Raw genomic sequence first — 8,545 nt, forward strand, 5'->3', positions numbered from 1 at the left:
TTTTTGTCTCTATGCATGGGACGTATATTTATGAGAACTGGAAATGAAATTCTTGTGGTCTATTAAAATGATGAAAATGAATGATTATGACAAACTAATGAACTCACCAACCTTTTGGTTGACACTTTAAAGCATGTTTATTCTCAGGTATTAAAGAAATCTTCCGCTGTGCATTTGCTCATTTTAAAGATATTAATTGGAGTCTTTCATGGCATATTTCGAAGAACGTTGCATTCAAGTCATTGAGTTCATTAAAGATTATTATTATTATTAAGTCAATTTATAGTTGAATAGTGGATATTATGAAATGGTATACATGTCTGTCAATTTTCGATGTAAAGAAAGTTTGTCTTTTAAAAACAAATGCAATGTTTGTAAAATGTATCATATAGAGGTCAAATACCTCGCGATGTAATCAACTATTGTGAATCGTTTATAATGTATATGAACGGGTCCTTTCAGTTGGTATCAGAGCGGTGGTCTTAGCGAACCAGGTCTGCATTAGTGTGTCTAACTGATAAGTCGTTAGGATGCATTAGTGAGTCTGGACTTCGACCGTGTCTGCATGTCAAAAGTTTTGCTTATCATTTCTAGTCGGATATCATCTGCTTATCATCCATAGGAAATTACCTGCTTATCATTATTAGTCTAGACACGTCTTGCTACATTAATTGCATGAGTAGTGTATAGACAAAATTCATATCTTAGCGTATCTACTAAATCATATCTTATCGTATCTGTTACTTTAAACTTTGCCTGACATATCCCGCAAATTCCTCCGTAATCTATGAAATCTTTTGATCTCTATATATAGATATCCTATGTAAATAGAATATCGCCCGATAGCCGAAAAATCATTTTATATCGAAAAATCCTTTATCCAATCGTACGAAATGGAATTTGTCATCAGTTCAAGTCACTCGGATTCCGAAATAGAATCTCACTCAAGCTCCGAAAGCAGTGTGACCGGAATGGATCAACCAATCAGTCATCACCTATTCTGGATGAATTGGGGATGGGTTCGTAGCCTCCTCAATCATTGGAAACAAGAAGAAGGCGATCCTTTCCATCCACCACATTGCCCTCTTGGCGAAGAACCTGAAGCACTTACCGGCGAACCTGTTCGAGACACCATTTTCTCTCTCATTTCCAGGGTATCTCGTCACAATTATATACTACATCAAATTCTAGATTTTATTTATCCTCTCGTTCCGACCGACAATCATCCTGGAATAATAGAAGAAGTCAACGAACTTCGCGCTCGGGTAGTGGCTTTGGAGAATATGGTGCAGAGATTACAAACACCAGCAGCAGCATCAGCAACATAACCAGTACCACCATCATCAACGCCAACAATACCATTACCACCTCCAACCACAACCGCGTTGTAAACCTCAACTTCACAATCTGTCCCACGAGCATCAACGTCATACGCACCATAGATACCAAGGAGTACCAACAACAATAACTGATGAAGTATTAATTCATAACTTCATTGGAGAAACATTCCGCGGCGATTATATAATCTCTAAAGTCTTAGAGATTATCTAATCTAGCCCTAACCATAAATCAGTTAAGCGAACCAAAATGATAGAAGGAAGAGTAGAAACCCTGACAAAAATGGTGTGTGATTAACAAGTTAAACTTGTTTTACCAATAGCATCAACAGTACCGTCAGCGTTACCAGCATCGTCAGTACAGTCAACATCAGAATCAACAACACCTATAACATCACAAACTTCGTCAGTTCAAGAATCACTGTTTACATCATTACGAATCAATAACGTGTACATTGTATCAACAAGTTATGAAGAATTAACTCATTCCCTCTGAAGAAATTATATATATATTTTGAAATAAAAAATAAATCTTTCCGTGCTAAGCTATTGTGTGTGAATCTTAACTACTCGGTTAATTCATATTACAAATATGCAATAATGTACGTCCCTCACCCGCGACTTAACCATCGTTAACTACAATCTCTGTCTCAATTCAACAAATTCCAATTCCTAATAAATCAAGTATATATTTGATTTTACACTTCATCATTGATGTAATCGAAACTTTTCAGATAACATCATTCGTACTTTGCGAAGTTCACAAGAATTTAACAAAAACCAACATCACATCTCAACAAATAACGAAGTATTGATTCATAATTTCAATATTATTGAAGAAATACTTATGTAACCTCTAAAGCCTTCAAGGAATTATTCAATTCTAGTTCCAACCGTAAATCGAATGAGTTTAATTTAGTATTAACTCATTAAAATCTATGTTGCATCTGAGAAGAATATATACATATATATTTTCATAAAGACTGTAATAAAATTCTTATGTACAAAATATTAATTGTGAAAATTTTTTTAACGGGTAGGTAATACCCGAGAGATATATATAAATTCACAATTAATATATTACATTCTTCGAATCAGATTAAGCAAATTATCAATTATACTTCCTACTTTCACAATAATATACATTCTTTCATAGAAATCAAAACAACCATACTCATTCAAACCCAATTACATATTCTGATTTTAAAATCTTAGAATTCAATTTGAGATATAACCGGTACCATCACTTTTAGATTCCTACATCTTTCAAAGCTATACTTTGACTTCAAAAGTGTGTTAGAACATCAAATGTATACAAACGATTACAATCTGTGTTCAAACCCTTCGAAAATCTCTGAAGACACTTCAAATAATGAGCAATCGAGATGATGATCCAACCACATATTACCCACAGTTATGTACTTAAAAAGCTCTCGAAACCAAAGTCATAATTCAACACATATCTGTGTCAGATCTTTTGGCATTTATTAGCAAAAATAACCTTGCAATTCCTTTGCAAAGTAGCAAATTATATCACAGCTCCAGCAAGACAATTTCGATTTTTTCATTCGGAGTAGCCTTATCATAATTTTGATATATGTGATTACCCTTTTGTTACCGGAGAACCTTTCATATTCCATCACATTAGCAATAAACTTACCAACAACTTCACTGATCTTGGGCATTCCGAAGAATCATTATATTTATCGAAACCTCATCATTTACTCATCTGCCTCTTGTAACGAGAATTTCCATATGAATCATTGGGAATTAGAAATCAGTATTTTGAAATCTCACAGCATGTTGACGCCAACAGTTATACATAACGTCTATTTCCAAGGCTTACATACTTCGAATGTGTAGTTTCTGAAAAACACTCTGAACCGCGAACTAGTTGTCGAAATGCTGATGAAGTAACAAAAACTGTAAAGGTCCTTAGCAGTAAAAAGTTTGATGATAAAGATTAGTGTATTAGCAAAGCTCAGAAATAGAGAAGTTTTGGAACTGGAAAACGGATTGAGCAAAGTATGAAGGAGGCTGTGGACAAATCACAAAGACTGAACCTGCCTTCAAAGAATCCAAATGATTCAGTGTCTGCTGAAGTCATTAACGAATACCTTGCTCCTGACACTAAACCCTTACAGACAACATACTTCATCATCCTCTGATATTAGAAATTCTAAGATATCATCGTATCTTTCATTATAAATATCCTCCATATTTCTGAAGATATTTCCATAACTATTCTTATCTGGAATCATTTATCTCTTTGCGCTATCTGTATTACATCAAAAAGGAAACTGTTTAGTTCCTATACTCTCTAAACCTTTGAGTTTAAAATATGAATATTTTTGAAGTAGTGTTGGAAACTGAAGCATGAGTTAGTATAATATAATGACACTTGATCAACGTGATTATATTACAGTAATTCATGCTGAGTTTCTAAATGGAACGTGATGATTCACAGATCATAACATCATCATTTTCCATGTTATACGACTCTTGTATTCTATTTAACCTCTAAAATATCAAGAAAATATTTCTTGATGATTCGGCTTTTTCTGAGGTATTCTGGTAATTTGACAAGTCAAGATCGTGCCATTACAATTTTCTTCCTAGAACATTAACAATGTTCATTCCAAAATTCATATCTGCAAATTCTGGACCATTACAAGCGGTGCTTAATCGCAAGAAGAAGAAACGAAAGGACAAAACTTCGAAATAGAAATTGGGGTATAAATTGCAGCAAATAAAAGAGAGCATTAACTGTGGATGACAATGATTATAGAAGATAGAAACAGAGACTTTGAAATATAAGGGAAGATATAAAGCCCAACGACAAACCAAAAGTTATAAACCATATATATCGATGCATATAGCAATATAAAGACACGGGAGAACTAGAAACACTATAAACCCAAGAGTATAGTAGAAGTAAATAGATTCTTCCAGTGGTAGATGAAAAAGAAGAATGACCGATATGAAAGTTAGAAGTATATCGAGAATCAGAACTGGATGGAGCATATTGATGAATACTTTAAAATATGAGTTGAGGGTGAAAGAATAGAAGGTGATGAAACATGACTAGGAACTTAGAAATTAATAGATTTAACTCACACAATGACGGAATAAGTGAATCAAACCCTCTAGTGAATAGGTTAAGCTTTTTGGGATTAATTTAGTCATACCACAACTAAATCAATTGTGATTAGATCAACACTTAGAGCTATTATTCACCACCTGGGTGATTTGGGTTGAGAGAGAATCGGAGGAGCTCACCAGATCTGAGTGTGTGTAACAAATGAGAGGCTTAACCTAAAATGAAGAACATAAGACTTTATATACCCCTGCTATTGACTCACCCGTACGATTCATCCATCACACATATGAGTTGGCTTCATCAGCCGTACGGGTGATCACTCACTCGTGTCTTCTCATTTAGGTTGTAATTGTGACTTAGCTCAGCATCAACCGTGCGTATGAGCCTGTCAGCCGTACGAGTGAGGCTTCACTCGGACGTCTGACTAAGTCTAACATAGTCAAACATCCAAATCTCGTTCCTGCAGTTCCTGTAACCACATACAAACACGGATAGGATAATAACGAACGATCATGGTGGCCTGTAAACTGTTGTACCTGCAATGGACGTGGGTAGATGTCTAGGGACTTGCATAAAATGCATCAACAGAAGGTGTGAGTTGTAAGAAAACGAAGGAGATGAATTTATAAGAAAATCTCCGACAGAACAATTAAAATGGACGATCGCATTTAAAGCGGATCCTAATTCCCTTTGTTACCGGAGAATCAAATCTTATTACAAAGATTTTCTTCAAATCCCTTGAAATCTGGAAATCAATCATATCTACGTCAAATGATAAGATGAATCTACACTTACTCATTTCACTCTTCTATGTTAGCTTCATTCGTACTCTTCATATAAATGGATTGTTTATCCAAATTATTCGCTGATGATAAAACTCTAATTTTCAGCCTGTATGCATCATGAAAACATACTTATTATCATTCACGACCTTTCCACTCAAATTTCGGGACGAAATTTCTTTAACAGGTAGGTACTGTGACAACCCGGAAATTTCCAACCAAATTTAAACTTTATCTGTATATTATTCCAACACGATAAGCAAAGTTTGTTAAGTTAAATCTCAAGAATTTTAAATTGTGTTCATACATTCATTATAACCTCGATCAAATTCCAACGATTCACGAACCGTTATATATAAATAAATATGTATATATATGTATATATATTATAACTTGAGAATATTAATAAAGTATTAAACGTATAATACTTTACATGAACGTATTTGTTTCAATATGTTTATCGATGGAATTAGAAGATAATATCAAATGATTAATTTATCAGATACATTGTGATATGATTACGGGTCTATGTTATGAGGTCAACTGTGATTTAAGAAATCTATTCTTTTTTACAACATTCGGAAAATGGTAAAGTGATTTATAAGTAAGAACGTGAAGTGTAACTAACTTAGATGTTGGATATCGACAAGTAAGTAACTCGACATTTTTCATTAAGATGATTTCATACGTTTATTTAACCTTTGAACTTTATCCCATGCTTTACCAACAGACTGTAATTTAAAAACTTGAAACCTATTATGAATATATATGATTCTACTTTTCTAAAACGTTTTATGATATAACGATTTCCATTATTTTAACCTTTAAACAAAATGATTCTTAAAAATATATTTGATTTTGGAAAACAAAATTATTATATTTATTTGATTTAGTTTCAAACGTACAAAAACGTTTTCAGTTTAAAAAGAACTTTATTATTAAAATGTATATAACTTTTATAAATATCTAGAACCACTTTTGACAACTCATTACTTAACCAGTATGATAAAGATAACGATATTTATATTTTATTTTATTAAATATATATAACGATTTAAATTAATATTATATATATTTATACGCGTATTATACGTACATAGTTTTATACTTTTACTATACTTAAACTTTACCTTTACTTTATTTTTACTTTACTTTAACTTTAATAATTCACTTTAATAATTTATACTTTAATAATTCACTTTAATAATTCATACTTTAATAATTCACTTTAATAATTCATACTTTAATAATTCACTTTAATAATTCATACTTTAATAATTCACTTTAATAATTCATACTTTAATAATTCACTTTAATAATTCATACTTTAATAGTTCACTTTAATAATTCATACTTTAATAATTCACTTTAATAATTCATACTTTAATAATTCACTTTAATAATTCAAAAATCTATTATAAATAGAATTCAATAGGTTTCATTATTTCATAGAAACTTGAAAATATTTTTCTCTAAACTCTCTCAATCGATTTACATATATATATTTACTCCGTATTATTTCAAGATATTATTAGTATACATAAAATATTACGTCGGAGTGCGGTCCGAGTGATTTCGAAATTGTTTTTCAAGTGGGATTGGATTAAGGAATTTATGGGTTATAGCTATGGAGGTGATTGGGTATGGTTCATGGGTATACTCATGAGGTCAATATAGTGTTTATCATCTCCGTTGCGTCTACATACCTTTCCTGCAATATTGAATCTCAATATTGATACGTGAGTACTCATAATTTAACTTTTACATACTAATAGTGTATCCCTGACTAGTGCTCGAGTATATAGGATTATGCGTGTTTGTACTTTTGATATTGCCTTTAGTTAGGTTATGTTGAATCCTGAATTAGTTATATATGCGACTGAGATAAGGTATAAAATATGCATGTCGTTGGAAAGCTAGCGAAAAATTAAGAACTTTTTATTTAGATATCGAATGATTTCGATGAACGGATTTGAAGTTATAGTCCATCGAATTTTTGTATTATTATTATCGTCGTTATTATCGTCGTTCTAGTTTTATCTTATTATTATTATTATTATTATTATTATTATTATTATTATTATTATCTTTATCAATAAAAGGATTTATCATTAAAAATTGTTTTATTATTATTATTATTACTATCGTTATTATCATTAAAGTTATAATTAGTATTATTATTATTATTATTATTATTATTATTATTATTATTATTATTATTATTATTATTATTATTATTATTATTATTATTATTATTATTATTATTATTATCTAATTATTATTATTATTATCTAATTATTATTATTATTATTATTATTATTATTATTATTATTATTATTATTATTATTATTATTATTATTATTATTATTATTATTATTATTATTATTATCATTATTATTATTATCATTATTAATATATATATCATTATTTAAAAATGGTTATTGTTATTATTATTATTATATTATCATTATCATTAATAATATCATAGTAATTATCATTATTAGTATTATTGTAATTAAAACTAATATTAGTAACACCTAATTATTTTGATTACTATTATTATCATTATTATGAACACGATATAAAAGACGATTAAAAGCTATTAAATGAAACGATTTGGAAATAATGAGTAAGAGTATCATGATGAAATTAAAATATTATAAGATATTGATTTAGATAAAATTATCGTTCTTATTATTTTTATCATTACTATTATTATTAAAAGTATCGTTAGTATCAAAACTATCATTTTAACAAAAATTATCATTTTAACAAAAATTATCATTTTAATAGAAATGTCATTGTTACTATAAAATATCATTTTTATTATCATTTTAAATAGAATTATTATTTTAAAGATAATATTAAAAATTATCATAAATATTAAAGTTATCATAATTAGAATTATCATTTTATCATAATATCATCTTAGTAATTATAAATATTGATATTTTTATAATAATAATTATTATTAAAAAATAATACAACTTTTACTTACTAACATTATAGATATTATTTTATCAAATAGATATGTAATACAAACATATTTTACTACATGTAATAAATTACTTTAATAATACCTATCATATTATCTTTATGATATTAAATGAACCCTATAAATTTTATTACTTAATATATATAAAAGTATATTTTATTATATAAATTTTAATATAAAATTTTATTTATTAATAAATGAATTATATTATTTACTCTAATAAATCTTTTAAAAATATTTAAAAATATAAAACGACTATATTTAAAATATATTATAATCATGTATAAATTTTGGAAATCATTTTGAGTCAAACTGACTTTTGTTGACTTTT

Source organism: Rutidosis leptorrhynchoides, chromosome 4, assembly GCF_046630445.1.
Source record: "Rutidosis leptorrhynchoides isolate AG116_Rl617_1_P2 chromosome 4, CSIRO_AGI_Rlap_v1, whole genome shotgun sequence".
In the NCBI taxonomy this organism is placed as follows: domain Eukaryota; kingdom Viridiplantae; phylum Streptophyta; class Magnoliopsida; order Asterales; family Asteraceae; genus Rutidosis; species Rutidosis leptorrhynchoides.